The sequence below is a fragment of the Numida meleagris genome, chromosome 5 (assembly GCF_002078875.1).
Source record: "Numida meleagris isolate 19003 breed g44 Domestic line chromosome 5, NumMel1.0, whole genome shotgun sequence".
In the NCBI taxonomy this organism is placed as follows: domain Eukaryota; kingdom Metazoa; phylum Chordata; class Aves; order Galliformes; family Numididae; genus Numida; species Numida meleagris.
The window spans coordinates 58,620,909-58,644,457 of NC_034413.1; the positions used below are offsets into that span (position 1 = coordinate 58,620,909).

General features: G+C 36.6%; 1 protein-coding gene across 48 annotated transcripts in view; it reads left to right on the forward strand.

Annotated features, from left to right (window-relative positions):
• LOC110399220 overlaps positions 1 to 23,549 on the forward strand; it is a 585,449-nt gene that overhangs the window by 485,957 nt on the left and 75,943 nt on the right. For all 48 annotated transcript variants that reach the window (XR_002438981.1, XR_002438982.1, XR_002438989.1 and 45 more), the window contains one exon: positions 10,903 to 11,048. The gene's annotated coding sequence lies outside the window, so the exon portion shown is untranslated. The remainder of the gene's footprint in view (positions 1 to 10,902; positions 11,049 to 23,549) is intronic.

Here is a 23,549-nt window from a genome sequence, read left to right on the forward strand (position 1 = left end):
CTAGAGAAGTGTGATGGTTATTTTAATAGCAATAAAAGTCTAATTTCAATTTTATGGATTTTTTATCATTTCAAATTGCTCATTTTGCACTTAAATCACATTTTCTTTCTTTTCTTCAAAATCACAAGCAATAAAATTGCTTAAAAACATTGAAAATGCTGAAGAAGGAAAATGAAGGCAGAAATCTCAATTGATTCAATGTTGTTGGGCTTGAAACGTTAAAAATTATAATAGATGGTTTATGAAAGCCAGAAATGCAATGCTGGTTTCTTTGTTTTGAATAAAAGAAATCTCATTGAATGATAGATACCTCACATTTTAATAAAATACTTTACCTTCCATTCAAAAGAGGAAAAAAGTAATATCAATTAACTATGATTATTTCAATTACATTTGATTATTATTTCATTTTCATTGGAGAAATTAGTTTATTTTTCCATATATTGTTTATCTTATAAGATGGTTTTTAACATAAAATAACTTTATAAGTGGTGATTAAGCAAAGTGACTCAATCTGAAGTACCAGAGAAGAATTAACCTGTGACAAAAAATATGTGACTGTGTTAAACTATGACTTCTAATTTCAATTACTCTGAACCCTTTTTGGAGCCTTTGTCTTATGGTCTGAGACAATTTCTATCGTTTTAAGCAGTGTAACAAAAAACCACACAAGTTTAGACTTCAAAAATCTTTCCATATATTTCATTTTATTTTGTTTCTATCTTTATTTCTAAGTCACTCTTGTTGACAAGCAGTCAATCTTTAATATAAACTTTGATATATTGTTCATACAACTGGATCAAAAAAGCTTGTGACTTTCAGGTTGATATATCTGTCTTCCTCAGGACTGCAGGATATAAATAAACATAGAAAATTTAGTCTGTATATGGTAATAAAAAGTCACATAACTTGACTTCTGTATTTAGCTAATAAAAGGCAGGAAAGAACATTTAATATGTATGGAAATTTCACTTCTAAACTGAAAGCTTTATTTCTTGATGCCCTGATAGGCTTCTTATGATTATTACATGTGTGAACAAACAGGAATAATACTGAATTCAAATGCTGCAAAATGCATTTCTTGAGTTAGGCATCACTGTTAGAAGTGAAAATACTCTGAAGAGAAGGAGGACTGTGAATGTTGGAAGAAGCCATAACCTCTAGTATCTTTAAGTCTTGATCCACTTTTTTTCCCCATGAAACAATTTTATGTGACACTTTGACTCTGCTGCTTTCCTGGGTCTCATTTCTCAACAAAAGACTTTATTTCCCATGCTGGATAGTCATACAACTATGTAAAAATGTAAAAAATAGGATGGTACTGGTGGGTGAGGAGGGATAATTTTATGGCTGGAGTGGTATTTATTTACATGCATTTGTTTTAAGCAAAATAAATAAGCAGATAAGGAAAAGTTATTATAGATGTGCAATACCTGAAACGCAACTACTGTTGTTTGTTTGGCAAATATGCATTATGGCCACAAATACCATCTTTCTGACAAATCTTCCAAATATAACTAGCCCTAGAGAGTGATAACTATACAGCTGTTCCTCTTGCATAAGCAAAGTTCAAATTTGTTTCCATAGAGGCAGTTATAAAAGAGCTAAGAAATACAAATGTTTCTAAAATGCTATAATTTTCTAGCAGCGAGAACAAAGAAAATATCTGAAATCTGAGCAATGATTTTTAAAAATGTTTTTCATGGAGGAGTCTCAAGAAAAATTACACTGTCACAGACAAAATTGAGATGTTTCCATCTCCCAGTGTTATTCATTTCTTTTGACCTCTGCAACTGTAGACTTCCCACGTAGAGGAAATGTGGGCAGATGAGCAGAATTACTTACACTAAAAGTCTTAATTTTCTGAGTAGAGCCTCAAAATAAATGCTAGAAATAACAGAGAAAGGAAAAAAGAAGTCAATGAGAAATAAAAATACTGTTCAAAAAACTATGATTAAATAGTTCCTGGCAAACCCTTTGTGGACAGAGTAGCCTTTTCACATCATTGTCCAAATTTGTCCAACACATTTAGATTTTACTGTTTTCAGATTTTTTTATTATAATATAAATTATTTTTAAGAACTGACACTTAAAAATATTTTTACCCTGGAGAAAAAAAATTAATCCCAACCAAACAATATTACAGAATTCTATGAATGCAAAGTAAATTTCAGTTTTTCTTAAAGCGTAGAAAAAATACCCAACAAAACACTATGTTCATGTGAATTGCATATTTCAAAACACTATTTTCTGTTAGTAAAACTGTTTTCAACTTTGTGACTTTTTAAACTGAGGCTATCAAGAAGGAACACCTTTAGCTAATCCATTGTATTTGTATCTTTCTAAAATAGGTTGAAGTATTGATTTACGATGAAAAATAAAAAGTCTCCCTAAACCTTTTAACTTTTTAAACTTTCTTAGTTCAAGCATTACTGTATTGTAGATTTAAATCTGACATTTGGAGTAAATTTCAAGAGAGCTCAGAAAAACCTGAGCTCTACAGGTCTGTATTACCCTTAAAGCCTAACAGCTGAGTCACTAGTCCACATCTACATCAAAGAGAGCAGAATTGGGTAATCTGCTGTTTTCTGACTTCACTTTTGTAGGCTGTTATATCCAATCAGTATAATCATTGCAGTAATACATACAAAGAAAAAGTTGTTGCTTATTCTGCAACACCATCTCTCACTTTAGCCTAATAACAAATGTGGGACTCCTGAAATATTGTCTGTTTTCACATTTGACTACAGTCACCATTTAACACAGGAACATGACAGGCAGCATCTAAACTATTACATTAGTGTTTTTATTTGAAGCTCTCCTTATCCATCCACCAATCACATGCATTTAGCATTGGATTTATCCCAGCGCTTTTTCTTTTGCACGACAATAGTCATACAGTTTTCCATATTTACCAAGATAGTATATTTGTAAATATGGGAATATATGTTTCTAAGTACACAGTTGTCTTTTACTTCTTTCTCACTCTGCTGATTTCTGATTATGAAAAACAATGCCTTGTTTGTCAACTTTCTTGTACTTCAGAGAGGAAAAATGATATGAGAACTAGATTTGTTTGTAACTATGAGTCTGGCCTCTTTCTTGTTTTTTTTTTGACTGCTTTAAGCTTTAAAGTAGTTGTTTCTATTTTTTATCTTGATAACTGTACATCCATCTGAAAAAGAACTGGCAGGTGAAGAACTGAGTCTGTGGGTTTTTGGTTTGTGGATTTTTAGCTTGTGGATTTTTTCATTTGTTTTGTTTGGTCGTTGGTTTTTAATTAGCAGCTCACTTTCCAACAAAAAGATTATACATGTCTTAGTCTTCTTGTTATTAAACAAAGATGATCCCTATGCACACTGCACGAATTAATTTGGAGATACTCCTCCTGTTCAGTAAGAACAACAATGTGTGTACAGTTTGGTGGACAGTGGTATGGCAAACTGGAAGAACGTCCCAGTGACCTCATGCCAAACGCTCTAGTACTGCACGCCTCAGTTTTCCTAGCTAGGCTAAGGTAATGGGTAATGCGTTGTTTTTCCTTCTTTGCAAATACTAGTACCGATCATTTAAAAAAATGATTTGGAAGATACTGTTGTGTATTTCATTGAACTTGAAACTTTCAAAACTTTAATTGGTGGTTCTTGCCTACAAATTGCAGAGGAAAAAAAAAGAAAGATAATTTTGTTTTTAATCATTTACATCATTTGTTTCAGCTGAAAAGGGTTGACCATCATATTATCTACCCTTCCCCTGCAGATTTTTGTTTGTAGCAGTGGTAATTGCTATAGTCAGTGTTTACATGCATCTTTGATCATTGTTCAGCTGATATCTCAATGGGTAGCAGAGAAGTAAGAGGATTTCCTGTACAGAAGATTGAGGTTTTGTTATTGTTTTGGTTGTTAAATTGTCATAGTTTACAAAAGGACCGAAAGTTTTTAATGATGACCAAAATCAGTTATTCCATTTTCAGATAGTGTCATGGGAATGACTAGCTGGGACTTAAGAAAAGTATATACTAAAAAATTTTTAAAATGATGCTGTAGGTGAGAGGAGATAAAGAATTGTTTTTAGCTTATCATCATTATCTGTGGCTGGAAGCCTGTTTGTCTAATGACAGAATATATGAGCAACAGGATGCTGATTCCAACTTCTATTTGAGGTTGCATTTCCTTCCATCGCTTAGGTCAAACACAGATTACCAGCTGTCTGACACTCCCTTTGCAAATAAAGAATTGGATCTCCTGGGTAATTACTTTTCTGATGACTCCTATAAGGCCCTTGTCAGGCCCCAAATTTGGATTAGAGTCACGTTTATAAGAGCTAAAGGGCTTACCTGATGTGTAGGACCTAATGCTGGGTGTGTACATGGGGATTTAAGGTGAAATGAAAATCCAGATCTCACAGAAGCAAGCAGAAGGACCACCACTAATGGCATTAGAAATTGGATTAGACTGTTTGAGAAGGTCCCAAGCAAAAATAGGACATTTCTATTGATACTTATAAGAAAAAATGTATTAGAATCTAAAATCATGGCTTCCAGAGTTGGATTTTTTTGTTTTTGTTTTATCTCCCTGAAAAATATTAATTGAATACTTGGAGCTTTCAGTTTCTTCTTTTCAGCCCCTGTGTCTGATTTCTAGTTATCATCCACAGCTGTTTATGAATCAGTTTTGAGTTTGTGTGCTCCGTATCACTCTTACTTAGAAAGATACATTGCTCTGTGTTTGTATTTAGGTCAAAGGGTTTTCTTACAGTTTTGCAGTGAGTGTTACACATAAAAGGATAACGTAGATGTGATAAATACTCCAGTTTGAGGTGACTACAGTGGGAGGAAGGGTTTGTATAAATGACCAATGTATTTCAAAAAGTCTTAATCTTTTGAAAGTGCACAGGTGACTAATTCTTACAGTTGAAATGAAAGAATTCTAGAAATAGAAAATTTTCATCAATTCTTCCTTGATCGCTCACAACAATTATCATCTGCCTAGTAGGGGAATGGGTGGAGGAAATGTTCTGAAAAATCAATTAAAAGATTTTAATAAATTCAGTGGATGTTAATCATCTGGGATAATGGCAAATTCTCTGTGAAACTTAAACTTGATTTGGAAAGTCCTAAAACAGTCACTACCATCCAGAAGTGCCCAGATCTCTTTCCTATTCAAATCTGCCTTGTTCCAACCTTGAAACTTCTAGAAGTAAATAATTTCATATCTCAGTACAGTGGTAACAGGGATAATAACACACATTTTTTATCCAGGCCCTTCATTACTAACAAGGTGTGTAGAAATGAGAGTCCAGAAGAGGAGAAGAATCTTCAAAGTTCATTAAAACATAATAAAAAGAGGAAAAATTGAATACATTTGAGATTATTGGCATAGTGAAATGAAACTCAAGGAAGTTGTGGTCATCTTACAAAGGTCCCTGAAATAGTGAAGAGAAAACTTGCTTTCTGAGGATGGGTTTGGAAGCTGCGAGTTTGATTTGAATCAAGGTACATCCAGGTTAGACTTCTGGAAAAGTCAGGAAGCAGTGAGGGATTGCCAAGGGATGCATAGGAACTAATGAGTTAGACAAACATCTGTCAGGGGTGGGTTGAGCAGAGTTTATCCTTCTTTTATGTTGCTTCTCTTAAAATGAAATTGGGTATATCTGTTGACTTAGAACTTAGTGTCCTTTTGAGTATTAATTAGTTGCTACTTACCAAGCCCTTCAATTTTAAGCAGTTTTTGTTTATGATTCCCATGTGAATCTTTCACTCTCAGTTCTGTGAATGCCTGTATTGTGATCTGAATCCTCATACACTCAGTGATATTTACCTATTTTCCTTTTTTGTTTTTGTTTTGTTTTTTAATCCATGCACAAATTTGAAGTACGTATCTCCTTTTTATTAAGTATCCCTCCTGAAAATGTGGAAAACTAGTGACTGTATATAAGCAATTTCATGACCATTGTCTTGCAGAGCTTATTTGGTGGTGAGTTCTGGATTTGATTGTATTGCTGTTCAGTGCAGGCTGTTGACTGTATTTTTATAACTTTATTCCCTAAACATTCTTTTAAATTTCTAAAGTAATTTCAATTTAATTTCGTACATATTATTGTCTTTGGCTACTAAGAAGCAGACAAAGTAAGATTAATCCTCTTTAAGGAAGGGGAAGAAAAAGAGAAAAATATGCTCTTGAAGCTATTATCAGCTAGCATGCATATTTTTCCTGAACTCTTACATTATGCAGGATCCAAAATATTATAGTAGCTAATGTTTCCTCACAAGAATGTGCTGTGTTTAATGCATAAAATTATCACAGTAACAACATAGCAAAATTAATTTATTTATTCTGTTATTTTATGTTAGGTATTTTAGAACTATCATGCTTATGATTTATTCTGAATTCATGTTTGTAATCCTTTCCACAGACCTTTGGCTCAGATCCTTCAAAGCACAAATTCAAAACCAATAGTAATTTAGGTAAAAGTTTGGATTTTCGTTGATTTAAAAGTATACTGTAATTGACAAGTCAGTTAAACGTGTTTAAATCCATTCTTTTTAAACAAAACATTTCATCTTAGCTTTTGACAAAAATTCAAAGTTAAGCATAAATGTAGGTAATGTGTCTTCAAGGATATTATAAAGTGCTTCTCTAATTATGTTAATTAAGCCCTGATAACGAACAAGATCATTCCAATAGTAAACATTGTATTTAATATTAAAAATTTCTGTTTTGGGCATCTTCTTTTCTTTCTTTGTTTCCTTATGCATGTGCAGCTTTGATGGTATTAAAACCTAGGGATGGTGAAAAGAATCTTATGTCACTTTGTCTTTTAGCTGGGAAAATGTTTTTTCTTGTAGAAGGGAATTCCCAGAGAATTTACAGGCTTTCAGTTGTTATGGCCATTTTATTCTGACTTGAAAATGAGGGTCCTGGTCCTCACAGTAGCCTCCCCAGCACTGGCTTACTGCTGAGGGAAGTATCAGAAACTGTAATTGGAAATAGCATTGTACTTACAGATCTGCTACCAGGTCTTAACTCAGCACAGGGGTCAAAGAATGTACTAAACGTAACGTTGAATGGAAGCAAGTATCTGTCATAAAAAATGAAAAAGGAATACCAAAGGGACAAAGATGAAGAAGCAGATGCTTTTCCATTTCAATTTATTAATGTTACAACTCTTCAGAGGGCAGTATATATATCACCAAGCGCTGGTTCAGATATGTAATACTAGGAGGCAAACTCTTCGTGTGGATGTGATCTGATACCTAACCAAGGTGTTTATAGTTCTGAAGTTTGGCAGAGTCCAGTGGGCTAAAAAGGTTTTGGTGCATGCTTCAATTCTGTTGAGGTGGAGAAAGACTACTTTTTTTTTTTTTAGTCAGTTATTTATCTGTAGAACTGGAATGGAAAGATTCAAAAATAACCTGTAAAAATGTTCCATGTACAGCAAACCTGATGTGAGCATTGGACTCAGAACACCTATTTTTGGATTTTAGACATGGAAGGGATTAGGATATGATTTAAGTAAGGTCAACAAATACTGACCAGGCAAAAAGATTTCTGAAAGTAGACAGTTGTTTTATGTCAGAAAATGGTACTCGATGGAGGGAAGTTGAAGACAATTTTATCCTGAGGACAGAACACACATTTTAGATAGAGTAGTTTAATTGTTGGAGTAATTGATATCTAGGGATGTGTTTTTATCTCCATCCCTGGAAATCAAAGACTGAAAATGTTTTGAAAACTAGATCAAGTCATAACCATAGCCTTGATGTAGAAATTGCTAGACAAAGTTATTTAGCCTGTACTACAGAGAGCACTGGAAGAAATGATCAGCTCAGACCTCAGTCTTTAAAAATGGTTAATCTGAGCTGCTATTTACATAAATTTTAGGTCTTATTAACATATAAACTATCAGACTATGTTTATGTTAACCTTTTTTATAGTACAACTTCTCTCTCTCTCTTTTCTGCTGCAACCTCATTTTCAAGTCACATGCAAGTTTTGCTTTATAATCAAAAATAAAAAGAAACATGTTTCTAATTCATTTGGTTTATTTAGATAAAAGCACCAGCTTGAGGGAGTTAGGACTCTGAGAAAGAAAGATCTGTTTCTTGATACAACATTTTAGAGGTTGGAATCTGATTTATACCTACTGGGAATTCTGCCCAGCAGTGACATGCTCTCACTTCAGATTTCCTGAAAATGGCAGCTCAACAGCTAAGAATCACCATAGACAAATGAGCCAAAATATGGTCAGGCAGACCATTTCCCTTGGGAGGCATTGCACCAAAACTTCTTACTTTCTTCTCTCTGCATATTTTTTCATAACAAGATATCACTTGTACTCCTGTGACAGATGCTGCCAAGATTGCTGTTTGTGCTAAGTATAATAAATTCTATACAACTCAGAGTGTTTTGGGACCTGTCACTAAGGCACTAAAAAATTCCTTAGGAGGGTATTCTATTTGTGAGTGAAGGTGGGATCTATCACAGACCAAGCAACCAAATGAAAATAAAATGTGTGACTTAAGTAATAACATGAGAATTTCAAAACACCATAGTTACCTACTTTATGGGCTGCGGGCATGGGAAACAGAAATACTGACCTTGCAGGATGATCCTTTCAGCTCTACTGGAAGCCAAATTCTAGTGTAAATTATATCCTCATTTTAGAACTGAATTTTTAAGTCCATTTCATTACAAACAGCACTGTTGTGACTGACCTTGAAATCTCTGCGTTTTTATGAACTTTCTCTGAAACATGCTTCCACTTGGTTGCTCTATTTTTTGTTTCCAGTCCCTGGAAATTAGATATGTGGTTGTAAGTTTTTATCCTATTATTTGTTCTACAGAGCGAACTTGTTGTGTAATTATATGTACCAGTAACTATCACCAACTACAATCCAAGCAGGATAACTAGGTGAGACAGGCCTTCGGAGAAATCTCCTTTAGTTGCTCTTGTCTTAAATCACATTGTGTCAGCACCAAAAATATCCCACAACCATTTCTGCACAGCATCCTAAGGGAAAGAGCATTCAAAAACACAATGGTTTTGAGATGAAACAGAAATGATGGCACTATCATCTTTCCTTCAGACTTTTCAGGCTCCTGTGATCCTTGCAAAGATGTGATGCATTGGTATGGTCTCTCTAAGTGCTGATAACGCCTTGCTTTCGATATAAGGTTGCCACTGGGAAATCTCAGAGATAAGCAGCAGTTAAACTGAGGCTGCTTATTTAAAGGTCACATGCATTAGGTGTATTATCCGCTGCCACTTGGGCATAAGCCTTGACTGTGATTGCTACCTGCATCAGTAGTACGTAAAAGACAGAATTCCCAGGCTTGTGTACATTACCAAACAGTGTAGTGAAAAAAATAAATAAAAAGATAGAAAGATTCAGGATTTGATCTGATTCAGTCCATTACTGCTCTCAAATCACATGCCTGCATCACATGCGTGCAGGTTGCTGATCCCTACTGCACCCAGGCTCTGCCTAGATGGAGATGGTGCAATTGCAGGGCATGGCTGCAGCCCAAGGAACAGAGGCACAGCATGACGCCCCAGAGAGTCCTATGACTTCTAGTATGAATGTGAGGCTAATTCTTACCTGGAAAGGACAATTTGAGCCCATTAAAGGGCTAAAGCTGATACTCCAGCGTGCTTTAGCCGCTGGCTGTACTTACTCTCTCATACCAGCCCTAGGTTTCAGTGACATAAAGCATACAGGAAAAAAAAAAAAAAGCTAATGTGAAAAGGAGAGTTCTATGTGAGTTTATCTAGAGCTTCTCAAGCACTGCGAACACTGGAGGGCTCAATGCATTCAGAATCTGAGTGTCAGATAAAGCATTAAAGAGTTAGTGAGCAAAACAATTACTATCCACAGTCACACACCACCACATATACTGAGAGCGTACATTCCCTGTGGCAAGGACCTCATGTACTTTTATGTTTTCTTCCACACCAGATGCACACACGGTTCTTGATAAATATTTAAATAACAACACATGCAGTAGCTCCGCTTTGATTTTATACAAGGCATGCTTGTTCCACCAGATACTGTCAGGAATGAGAAGCTTATAAGGATGCTTGTTGTTCTGTGCGATAGCAGCAGGGTTTTGTTTGGTTATGTGTGCATGAACAGCCTAAGGAGTTCACAAATGTATTTGATTCGCATTGAGTGAAACCTCAGAAACTGCTGTGACGAGCAGTGAGAAGTACAAATGAATACAGCAAGCAATCACTTGGTGCATACCTCTCCTATTAAAGAAACAACATCTTGTATTTTAAAACTTGATAGCTTTATTTGGTGCTTATATGATGGCAAATCCATGATGTCAGATTATGGAGTATGTCCAAAGGGCAGCAAAGCTGTGAAGGGTCTGGAGCTCAAGTCTTGTGGGGAGCAGCTGAGGGAACTGGGATTGATTAATTCTGGAGAAGAGGAGGCTCAGGGGAGACGTTGCTCTCTACAACTGCCTGAAATGAGGTTGTGGTGAGGTGTGAGTCAGCCTCTTCTCCCCAGTAACAGCAACAGGACAAGAGTGCATGTCTTCAAGTTGTGCCAGGAGAGGTTCAAGCTGGGTATTAGGAAGAAGTTTCTTCCCAGAAAGAGTGGTGAGGTACTGGAGCAGGCTGCCCAGGGTAGTGGTGGAGTCACTGCCTCTGGAGGCCTTCAAGAAAAGAGTGGATGTGACACTGAGTTGACATGGTCTAGAGTGGTCCCAGGTATGGGCTGACTAGGTATGGTTGGACTAGATGATCTTTTTGGTCTTTCCAACCTTTATGATTCTGTGATTAAAGAGATTGGAGACCAGAACATTTTGTTGGTTGCAACCTGCGGCTGCCAGGTGCACAGAATCCATTCCTTGTTCCAGAATTTTAACTACTTTTTTTTTCTTTTGCTGCCAGGCCCTACTCCTTATATTATGAAGGCATCTTCTGCACACAGTCTGCATTGCTTGATTTATACACAATCATCTGGAGGGCCTCCACCCTTCTATCTGTCATCCCAAGATGAGGTGTGGACAATCCACTCTCCCAGTGGGAAATTAAAGGTAACTCTAGCCCAGCCTCCAGAGTGTTTATTTACAAGTATTTATTGACTCTCCTCTTTGGCCTTTCTGAGGCTGACGAGTGATTAAGTAGGGACCTGTATCACGTCCTTGGAAATGCTGATTGAAAACCGTGGATCAGCAATTATATTGAACATGTATAAAAAGTAGTCATATATCACTGAAGTTTAATCTCTTTTACAGCAAGCAGAGCATATTGATCAGAATCAAAATGCTTGAAGTTAGGCATACCTTAAATGACAGTATTGGCACCTAGACGTGCATCAATAAGGCTATTTCGATGTATCTTATATTATTCTGTCCAAGTTATCTCATTGGCTCTTCTATCATCATCCTAAAAACCTATTGATTTCTTATTTTCTGTTTGTGTTGTTTTATGCCAGGATGTTCTTTGTTGTATTTGCAATGATGTTGTAGTTTTCTGATAGTATTGGAACCTCCCTGAAACTGTTATTTGTTAAGTTACAATTCCTGGGCATAAATGCATAGTAAATCTAATTTACTAATTATCTAATAACTTCTTGTTTTCTCTCGTTGTTTCTCTAGATTTATGGTGCAAAGATGTCTTAGCTGGATGTTCAAAATTATTTTTAATTGAAAAAAAAGCTTAAAAAAAATCAAGAATGTTTCTTCCTTTTTTAGAAAAACAAGGGAGAAAAAAATGTGCTTTTATACTATTTTCTATATACTCCTTTTTTTCTTGGTGAAAACTTGGTCTTAAATGTGAAGGCTTTACATTTTCATTCTTATTTCCTTTTGCTCTGATTAACATAAAGAAAACAGGCTGTGACTGTAGCAGCAACATCTTCTTGGCCATCCAAGGTCATTTTTAGTAGAAGTGTGCTGGCTGTTTGTAGGCTGTTCATCTAACTACACTGTACATAGACTGTTCATCTAACTAGCCCTTTTTTTTTTTCAACATGTTGGTCAAATAGTGAAAACAGACTTCTTTTCTCCTTTGGCTTTTTTAATTTGACAATCCATTTGTGGATCACTCTTCAAAGTAAACATATCCAGATCTTAAGAAATGTACCCTGCAAATACTGCTGTTAATAGTGAATTTATAACTTTCTTGAATCCACAGATAGTAATCTATGTGCAAAAGATGTTTAAATTTCTATTCAAATATGTGGCAGACTACACATTACTGATGCGACAGTAAAAGCTTGAAGAAGAAAAAAACTCCAATCTCTTGCATTTTTAGGACTGAAGAATGATAAGGACATTTCACAGTTCACCATTCAGTACTCAAACAACTGGAATCTTCTGGCTATTATTTTTCTTGCTGTAACATTCGCAACTGTTCATTAGGCTGATAGTATAATTGGCTGGCTAATTCTTCATCAGTTCAGACAGGAATCTGCACTGTGGCAGGATGACAAGGAGCTGATGTTACATGTATGATGTTATATCTTTCAGCAGAGTAGAGCTGTTTGGATGTGAATTAAGTTCCTGTGTCACATGCAATCTGTTTCAGAGCTGCTTTCTTTAAAGAAAACAAAAGTATTCACACTTCTACCGTCTGTGCTGTGTAGCTGAATTCACATTAGATACTTCAGGTCATTTTAAATAAGCATTTTGACAATTAGGAACATATGCTCCTTAAATAGTCTATCAAAGTCAGAACACTAACATGACTTGCTGTTTGCTGCTGCTGTTGTTTTTCCTGAAAATCACCCTTTCATGCAGACTCTGATAATTCTGATGAAATTGAAGGAAAACACCAATCCTCTGTCACGTTTGATTTTGAGTCAAGTTTCTTTAATCTGTAAAACAAATCATACCATACTTTTAAGTACTATCTTTTAAATTAAACATTTGCCAAGATGCTGTACTAGGTTACTGCATAATGGTAAATGGATGAATTGAAACTCTCTGGGATTGCTATTGTAATAGGATAAAATGTCTTACATGTCATCTGCAAAGACGTTAATGCACTGCATTTTATGGTGGATTCACCAATCAACCATCAATTATTTACATTGTAGTTTGCCTTTTTTTTTTTTTTTTTTTTTTTTTTTTTTTTTTTTTTTTTTTTTTTTTTGTCATATGTGTTTCTACTTATTGACTATTTGTTGCATAAGATTTGTGACACTGTTGCAAATTTTTGCAAAATTCCAGATAGGATCAGCAGTGTCTGGCATGTGCCTTCAGGTCCTTTGCAGCAGAAAAGCGTGGTGGAGTTTTGCGCTATGTATTGCACATCCTAAAGATTCCCCCAAATACAGCAGTACTCATTCCCCTCATCCAGCCATGCTTTGGGGTATTGTTACCTTTTATCTTCGGATTTCTTTCAAAAAGGCAAAAAAATTCTGCGGCCTCTGGAGAAAGGCCCTAACACCGAGAAAATATTGCCATCTCACCATTTGTGCGCTACCAGTTTGCACAGAAAGTTGTGCTTTATCCTTTATAATATCCAGAAAACAGCCATCTTTTTCTTACCCTTGTCATTATCTGCTATCTATAACCCCTTGCCTCTTGTAATGGCTCCAAAGCTAATAAGGCCACAAATAAGGGGCAGTAGTTTTGCATTCTTCATGAATGCTAAATACGGCAGGCTATATAGCAGGATCTTCCTCCAAAACAAAATCTTGTCCCGATCTGTCCTCACTGTGTGCTTCCTCTGGGCTTCTCAGAGCATGTCAGAAGGGGAATGCTGAACTAGACATTGCTCATTAGTATGCCCCCATGTTAACTTCATCCTGTGGCTGCTGGGCCATTGGCTAAATGCCAACTAAACAGAGAAGGACCATTGTGTTCAGTAATTTGATCTTGTTCAATGCACTATACTCCTTGGCTGTGATCTGACTTATGTCACCAGCGGTCCTTCTCCTCAAAATACTGCTAACAGTGTGGGAGTATTACAGAAGCATAGCTATCGCTGCTCTCTCTGTGCTTCAGGATTTTCAATCTATGTATGCTCCTGCTTAGACGGGTTCTGAAAGCTTCAAAGTCTTGTCAGAAGGTGTGGACCATGGATACTAGACTGTTGTCTATACATATGAGGAAGCAGCCTCAAGTTGTGCCAGGAGAGGTTTAGATTGGATATCAGGAAGAATTTCTTCATGGAAAGGGTGGTTAGGCTTTGGAACAGGCTGTCAATGAAAATGGTAGAGTCCCTGTCACTGGAGATATTTAAAAGACATATGGATATGATACTTAGGGACTTGGTTTATTGATGGACTTGGTAGAGTTATTTTGATGGCTGGAATTGATGATCTTAAGAGTCTTTTACAGCATAATGCAACATAAATGATTCTGTGATACTCTTGTCTGCTGTCTTGGCAAAGAAGTCAAGAGTAGTTTAGGATAATTCCTGTGATCTGGAGACAACTGAACTCAAGATAAAGACTCTCACCGTATTAATCTTTGGATCAGATTCCTACTTAGGCCCAGCTGAACAAATAATCACCATAGCTTTTCTGCTGTCAAAATACATGTAGAATCACTTGTCATGTTGCTGTCGTCTGTAGGTTTTATTCCATATGAACAAAATTTAGACTGTCTAACTTGTCCTAGGAGAGAAGTCTGGAGATAGACTTCACTATTTAGCTGTGAAGTGGATGGAAAAAATCCATATTTATCTAGACAGTTCAGAGTATTAGTTAGTCTCTATCACATTAAAATGTAGACTAAGTAATCACAGATTTTAAGGCCCAAAGAGATTATTTTGATCACACTGTCTAAACTTTCCCATAATGCAGGTGATATAGTCATCCACATATTTATCATAACAAATATTTCTTGTACTACACAGATGTGGACTTGCTGGAATGGGAGATGAGAGGAGTGTAACTCTTTCTCACCTTTATAAGCCTCTTATCAGAATTTCAGATGTGGGTGTCTTCCTCTGTCACGAATGCTTCATTTACTGATGAGGGTTTTCTCTGCCTGCGGCTACCCAGTTCTCTTTGTTTCTCTTTATGTTGTTGTATATCTTTTCCATTTCTACAAATGGGAAAAAATCAAAATGTGTGGTGACTATAAAATTTGCATACTATACATACTGTAATTTCTCCAAAGCTGACATATTGTCAGCATGTGCAAGTTATTTATTTGCAAAAGGTGTGAGATGAGTTCCAGAGCAGTGTACATTGCTAGGCAATAACTCCCTCTTTGAACACACCAGCTGCCTCCCGATTTCACTGGGGTGTTTGCATCATGTCACTGCCTGACATCATTTGCCCTGGAGGCTCAAGGAAGGAGTAGAAAGGTTGCCGTGTTAATTAGAGAAGAGCGATAAAACCTGATGTTTTATTTATTTTCTTGAAGAGGGATTTGTGTGTCTTATCCGGTTTTATGGTAATATTTTTATGATGAATTTTTTGAGGTTTAGTTCAGAATCAGTTCCCCCGAGGAACAAGTACTACAGCAAATTGCAGAGACCTCCGGTCCTCATTAAAATTAACCCACCCCTGACTGCAGTTAACAAACAGCCGTAACATTCTTAAAGACCCTAACTTTTCTCCTGATGAAGATGTTGGTATATTTATATACATAAACTATTTAAACATTTATCCTTAATGGCTGAGATGGAGCTTACACTGTAATTAAAACCACTAATTTATAAATGCTACAAGTACTTGGAGGTTGCAGCTGTTTATACCAGGAGGGGGAACAAGAAGGCAAAAGGCATAGAGTTATTCAGGTCTTTTGCACAGAGATCAGTGGTCCGAACACCTTCATGGATCTTGGCATATGGTGACTTCATTGTCTGGCAGTAGTAGAAAATGAGCATCACTGTTCATGCAAAATAGACTTTGGTGTAACAAAGTGTTGGCAAAATTCACAGTGTGTGCTGTTGCATTCCTACAGTTACAATGACTTGACACATTTGAATGGGGTCGAGGTGGATCTGCATCTAAGAGTGCCCAGAGGCAATGAAACAAACACAAGTCTTCTCTTGGAACAGAGGTGGACTTAGTCCCAAGAGGCCTAGAAAGCCAGGTATGGAGGGGCAGAAGAACAGTTATGTTTTCTTGTGCCTCAAATTTGCCATAGTTCAAGTTTAGACTTCAGAAGTACACACTAAGCTGTCAGACATAATGAAATTTTGTTGAAAACTGAAGCTTTCTTTCCTTTCTTATAATCAAGAAGAATTAATGGGTTAAAAACCAATAGTCAAGGACTTCATTTTTGTAAACGTTTGGTCTAAACAACTTGACTGAACCAATCATGGCTTCAGCCTTGCTATTTATATTTTACTGAACTGATCTGAAAGTAACAACTTCTATTTTATTATGTTGGCTCATGGCGTCAGGGTAGGATGTTGGTGGTATGGCAGTAAAAGTTGAACTTTCCTGCCAGTATTCCATTACATTTCGTTGCCGTGCAGTAGATGGCAGCAGAGGGGCAGTCTGACAAAATGGCTTCTGACAAGAAAGCACAAATGAAGCAATGGTGTATAATTGAATTCCTCCACGCAAAAAAAACCAAAACAAAACAAAAAAAAACAAAAACAAACAACAAAAAAAAAAAGGAACCAATGACATCACTGCTTGCTGAACATTTATGGAGACTTAGTAGTGGGTATGAGTACAGTGAGCCAGTGGGTGTTGCATTTCAGCAGTGATGACAGTGACAGTGGGTCATCTCTGGTGCAGAGCAACATGCTGTTCTTGTTCACTGCTGGTGAAAATACATAGCTAATGATGGTGACTGTTGAAAAAACAGGGTTTGTAGCTGTGAATTTGCTCTATCAAAGAGTGTTATTGTGCTCTTTGTATCTGTTGTAGTTTCCATGGAAATAAATACAAAACATTACTTTTGGAGTGACCTACGTAAATAAATTCCCAATAAGAGAGGTTATTTAGTACATATCAACCTTAGCCACACGTTGCAGTCAATTTCCATTGAACAAGCCACTTAAGCATTTGTCCCACTGAATTGAGCTCCTCATCTATTTGGGGCAAACAAAGTGTTTTACACTTCAGTAAACAGTTTGCCTCAGCAGGCTTTTGGTACTTGACTGTGGCTACTTGAAGTAATTGCAGTATGAATGGCAACAATAATACTAATTATTCTCATTAATTATGGTCACAAACTACAGAAAATACCTCTGAAAAACACCTTTCCTTTTCCAAGTTTTGTACAATTTATTATTTTCGCCTGAAAAACTTCTGCCTTTACCTTTGAGCTCTTTGCCTCTGCTCTGATTTTAATAAGCATCTGTTTTTATGCAAATTGCAGATTATTGACAATTTTTCAACGTTTGTCTGATGCTGATTACATTAGCAGTTTGCCTTCTGTATTTGCAGTCTTGCTGCTAATAATGTTACAGATCATTTAATGACACTAATAATGAAAGCAACTGTGTTACTTTCATTGTCTGCACCACCAGTGTACATGGATGAATAGAGGCTGCTGTGATAATTTTGGAAGGGCTCAACAACCCATTGTGCGTGGGAAGTTTAACCCATTATGTGTGGCAGCTTTTTGTAATAGTCTAGCACTCTTCCATTGTCTAATACTGGGTCCATTGCTCCCTGAGAGAAAAAGAAAGATTTTCATTCTGTTTCTGCAGGGTCTATCTTTAGATTCTGTTAAACCTTTATTTGGATAGGAGAAAATTAGTTAGTACAAATAAAATAGTAAAAAGACACGGTTTTTGCTCTAATTGTCACTGATTTCAACATTGTGTTATTGCCAAAAAAATTAAATGCATCACTTTACAAAGCTGTTTATGCAGCACGTGAATAATTTGGGATAAGTTTCATTATGGTGATTAACATGCATGACACTGCATCACAATATGAAACCTATCAAGCCTGGATTGTTTATTTTATTGTTGTTCTCTTGATGGTATGCAATTTAAGAGCAAAATCACCCCCTCTCAATAAGATTTCAGTGTCTTTTCTTAGCCTCAATTTTAGTTCATATTTCCAAGATATGATCATGTTTTTGAAATGTTAATTTTTGCCCGCAATACCTTTGTTACATACACTTCATAAAGAGCAGTCGGGCTTATAGTATACAAGGAAACTAATTTTCTCATAGTTAGGTTTTGAGCTTTGTACAAGTTTAACACTACAGAGTTTCTTTGAAAGACCTTCAATTAACACTGCCTCAATACACGCATGCTCAGAGCTGTGCCTTGAGTTTGCATCTGAGCAACCTTTACTCCAAATGAAAGGCAAATGAATTGGAACTGCCTGATTTTACTTTTTTTTTCTTTCCTAAAAGCTTTGTAATGCTGTGAATTTTGTGAAAAACTTGGCTTGATATATATCTGCAGCCTTTTGAGAAACCAGGCAAGAATCCAGAGTGTACTGTGAGGCATAAATACCAGGGTGTTTCTGATCGGTTTAAGTTTCATTTTAAATATTGGTATGCATTTTTGATGAAAGCATATCAATATAATGATACCGTAAAAAAAAAAAAAACTCCCTGTCAGTCTTAACTTCCACAGATCAAATCTAGCTAGATTTCAGTGAAGTTTTGTCATATCTTACAGTAAGCAATATCAAAATGGAAAAAAAAACAACACACAGAAACCAAAAGAATTAGTAAAAGGACTGTAAGGTACAAAACGAACTAGAATTTAGCAGTGGGGTTGGACTAGATGATCTCCAGAGGTCCTTTCCAAACCATTACAATTCTGTGATTCTGTGAATGCAAGAAAGGAAAATCATTAGGTTGGAAGGAGTTTAGTAGCTGAAATCCTCAAACCCTCATCTTGTTTAATACTTTCTATTGCACTAGTCATTACTACTAACAAGGTAAATAATGCTTCTGAAATGTGTTAACATTTTGAAGATAGGATGCCAATAAAGAAAGAGGATCCAGATACTATGCAGAATTTAGTGAGTAACCTTGAGGTCCTGCAGTGATGAAAACAGAAGGTTGTGCATGCCAGAACTAATACAAAACACTGAGCACTTTCAATATTTAGCAATAGGAAAAATGAAAGGTATCCTGAGTGTTTTTCTCAATCATCATATTACTATAGAACACCTATGGAAAGAAGCTAATTTGGCACTAACATGGCTTAGACAAAGTATTTGAAATAGAAATAGCAAAGCATTAACAGCCCTATGTAAAGCTTGTGTGGTTCTTTTTTTGTTATCCCCTATCTATTTTTTCTATTCACCTGTTTTAAAGAATTAATTCAGACTGAAGTGTGCAGAGAACAGCTGAACTGGAAATCTTCTCCTATAGAAGAATATAAGATTTTGGCATTTTTTCACATAATAAGCTCAAGACTGACTGCTCTCAGGAGATTACTCAGGAGATTACTCAGGAGAGAGAACCTGTAGGAAGGATATGAGATAAAGGGCATGGTGGGCAAAGAACAAAGTATGTATAAATAAATTCAGGCTGGAAATCAGAAGAAAAACACTCATTCTTAGAGTTATGATAGCATATCCTATACTGAGTGATGAGAAACCTGCCTATGTAAGCAAAGATAAGCACAGAGCTATATTAATAGAAGGAATTATTCAAGGTGGCAACTGTTGACAGGACTCTGATAGCCTGTGATGGAGCTGACGACTCAGCTGAATCCTGCCTAGCCTTACACATGCCTTCCTCCGTAGCTGAGTGTCATGCTGTGAATATGACTTTTAGACTTTCACATTAGCAGACTTTAAAAAGAGATGTGAAAAGGGATATTTCTGCTACTGATTCATTCTTTCTAAAATTTTGTGCTTCAAAAGTAAATCAAAATAGATGGACAAAGCTACATGTTTCTACATAAACTGTAAGTTTATTTGATAGAAAAAAGGATAAGTTTCAGAAAAATTATAAATATTTTTTCTTTTGCCAGTCAAGTGAGGAAAGTTTCCTTAAAAAAATGAATAAACACCTAATTCTGTTATAGGCCAAAATACATTGAGCTTACTCAATGCAGACAGAAATGAGAGAACTGACACTGCCTGATATATTCTTGTTGATAAGTGATGCTCTGTGTTTCAGGGCTGTAGTGCTCATTAAGTCTCAGAGTGTCTAAATGGGGAAGACCACACTGTGTGGGAGTATATGTATAAGGAGTGGTGAGCTGTATTTCTTTTCCTCCATAGCACAGTTAAGCTCTGGCACATGTCCACTGATGTACAAGAAAGGTGAACTGCTAGGATGTTGTGGCTCAGTAGGAATATCTAGTGTCAAATCTTGTAACACAGAATGTATTAGAGGCTAATAAACAGCCATTAACCAGCCAGCTTTCAGATTTACCAATTACCACTCTGTTCTAGGCCATGGACCTGCTTGCTGTTGCTGACAACACTGCATTAATGAATCTCTAGCTTTAACCTCCTTGAATTCATGAATAACAATTTGAATCCGTGTAACTTGATTACTACAAGGTGGAAACTTTAGTTGAGTCTAAACATTGGTTATGAGGTTGAGATGAGAAAAAGACAACACTACTCCATCACTGGTTATTTAAACTCATATAAAATCAAGCACCTGTCACATTGATAAATGGGTTTTCTTGTTATCTAGCTGTCTGAATCATTTCCCAGTCAGATTCCAATCAAACACCCAGGGAACACTGTGGAAACTAAGGTACAGTTGTCTTCATTTTATTTCTCTTCCAGGGAAATGGGTAAAGGTCACAAGATGCTTATAAATGTGATTGATTTTATTTTCTTTGAGTCATTCCTAGAACACAGATTAATTTACTTGTATATGCAACGTAAAGTTTTATTTTCATCACAGAAGAGAGTTTCTTTCATTGTTTACTGTCTTCAAGCTCAAGCCACAGCCACCTCAACTCAAGAGTTTCCTCAATGGGTTAAATATTTCAAGTTCATTTTAACAGCATAGAGTGAAAGTAAATCAATTTTTGAATGTTTTATTTTAGATCAAAATCTAATCCTTAAAATCTTAAGAGCGTCCTCAGCAAGTATTATGTGAACAACATCCTTTCCTGCAATGCTAATGTGCCCACTGTGCCCAATGTGAATATTTTTTAAATTACTTTTTTTTTTTTAAACATTTAGTTCCAGGCCTCCTGTATATCAGGAGCAGAAAAGATCAAGAAAGAAAGGAAAACAACTATAACAAAAAAACACCAGCAACAGTATTTAAAAACATTAAACTTGGAAGAATTTTCTGTTCTGCAATAAACAAGTTGTCTGAATAGACAGTCACTTCAGCCACTTCTGAATGTAGAAGCTATGCACAAGTTGTCACTTGGTATCAGTTTGAATGAAGAGAACTGTGTCTCATCCTGACCTATCTGACAGCTTTAGCATTAGCTCTATAATACTTCAGAGTATTTCTATGCTTTTACAGCTTCAGTGCCGTACATCCAACATGATTATAGTGAACTTTCGTTCTCTTTTGCTGGACTCTGGACTTAAAATATAAATTTGAATGTAATGAATTTTATTGTCAGTGTCATAGAATGTGAACATAGAGTTGAACCCTCCAGAGATCACAATAGTACTTTCACTTTCTTTTAAGATGTAACTGGAGATGGACGTGCTGATGATACTTTTCTCTCTTTTATAGAAAACCTAAAGTAAGGAGAATAATCGGATTCTTTCAGTTCCTGCCTCTATCACGTACTATTCTGTACCTCTTCCCTCCCTACAGTGTGACACAGCTATGAGTCTATAGGGTCTTCCTCTTCTGAAGCCATCTCCTGGAAAAAGAAATATATATATATATTAATTGATCATAGAATTATAGAACTGCTCAGTTTGGAAAAGACCTTAAAATCATCGAGTCTGACCGTAACCTAACCATACTACCCTAACTCTAACAACCCACTGCTAAATCATTTCCCTGAGCACCACATCCAAATGGTTTTTAAACACATTCAGGGATGGTGACTCAACCACCTGCCTGGGGAGCCTATTCCAGTGCTTAACAACCCCTTCTGTAAAGAAGTTTTTCCTGATATCCAACCTGAACCTCCCCTGGCGCAACTTGAGGCCATTTCCCCTTGTCCTGTCACCAGTGAGAAGAGACCAACCCTGCTCTCACTGCAATCACCTTTCAGGTATTTGAAGAGAGCAATAAGGTCTCCCCTCAGCCTCCTCTTCCCCAGACTAAACAGCCCCAGTTCCTTTAGTCTCTCCTCGTAGGGCATATTCTTCAAGCCCTTCACCTGCCTTGTTGCCTTTCTTTGGACCTGCTCCAGCACCTCAATGTCCTTTCTGTACTGAGGTGCCCAAAACTGAACACAGCACTCGAGGTGGGGCCTCATCATTGCCAAGTACAGGGGCAGGATGACTTCCCTAGTCCTGCTCACCACACCATTCCTGATACAAGCAAGGTCCTGAAACAGGAGGTGTGAGAGAGGAGGATTCTGCAGGCCAGTTAATAGATCGCTCTCCTTCTGGGAGAAAGGAAGGCTGTTCTTTAGAAGACGCCTTAACATTTGGTTCTGTATTTTAACTGGTGGCAAAAGAAATAACTGTCTTGGGAGGAGAGAATGGAGGGTCTCTTTCAAAAGGGACAAGAAGGTTGTTTGCATATTGCCAATAAAGCTATTCAGCAGTCTGGCCCTCAGAACCAAGAATGCTGAAGTAAAGCTAGGACTCTCTGCTTTCTGTCCTGGCCTTCCAATAGCAGATCCCACTGTTCTGCTGTACTCTGTGAAAGCAGGAGACAATCACAGAAAAGTCAAAAGATGAGATGAGATGTGGATGTGGAAAAACACAGTAATTGTCAAAATGTTTCACTGTAACTTCTCCAAGAGATGTGAATTTGAGTTGTGTCAGACATAGCAAAGAACTGAAGCCATTTTTTGAGTGAACACTCACCTGCTAAGCTACTGTATATCCAGGGGAAGTATGTGATACTTCCTCCTCCATGTGTTCTTGGAAAGAAAGGACTGAGGTGTGCTAGGCTCTATGAAAAAAAGAGTCTCTAAGGCAGCCTTTCAGAAGCATGTTTCAGGGTAAAGTCTGACAAGAAGTAGATTTAAGATGGATTTATCTTCCATCACTGCCTACTGATTAAGTTGAAGCTACTCCTCCTCAGCTTGCTTTGTCTGCTTTGGATGCCATCCAAGCATCTCAGTTTCCCTCAGTTTCTCTGTAAGGGTTTGAGACCAGGTTCCTGCTAGTCAAATACAGCAATGCCCATTAGGTCATTAGTGAAATCCTTTACCTGTGTATAAACTGTGTGATTTATGAAATTGCATAAGTCAATATGAAGAATACAAATTCTTTTAGTTATTTTCTCAGGTTACACTTTCTCTTGTGTCAGTGGCCAGACAGTCCATAGTAACCATGAATCTTTGGATTCAGAAATGGAACTTAACTGGAAATGTATGAAGTTTTGCTTTTATTTAAGTTGAATGTCATCCTTTCTTTAGAGAAGACAAAGACAAGAAAGGAAAGTACAGCTTATCCACTGTATTGACATTTGGGTTTGGAAAGTACAAAAATATGTGAGCTGCACATACCATTAATATTAATATTGTTAAAAAAAATCCTCTCACATGGGCTTTGTGTTAATCTTACATGATTCAACTCCTGGTTGCATAATGAAGATCTTACATATTTAATAAGCAAATTGAAGTAGGCC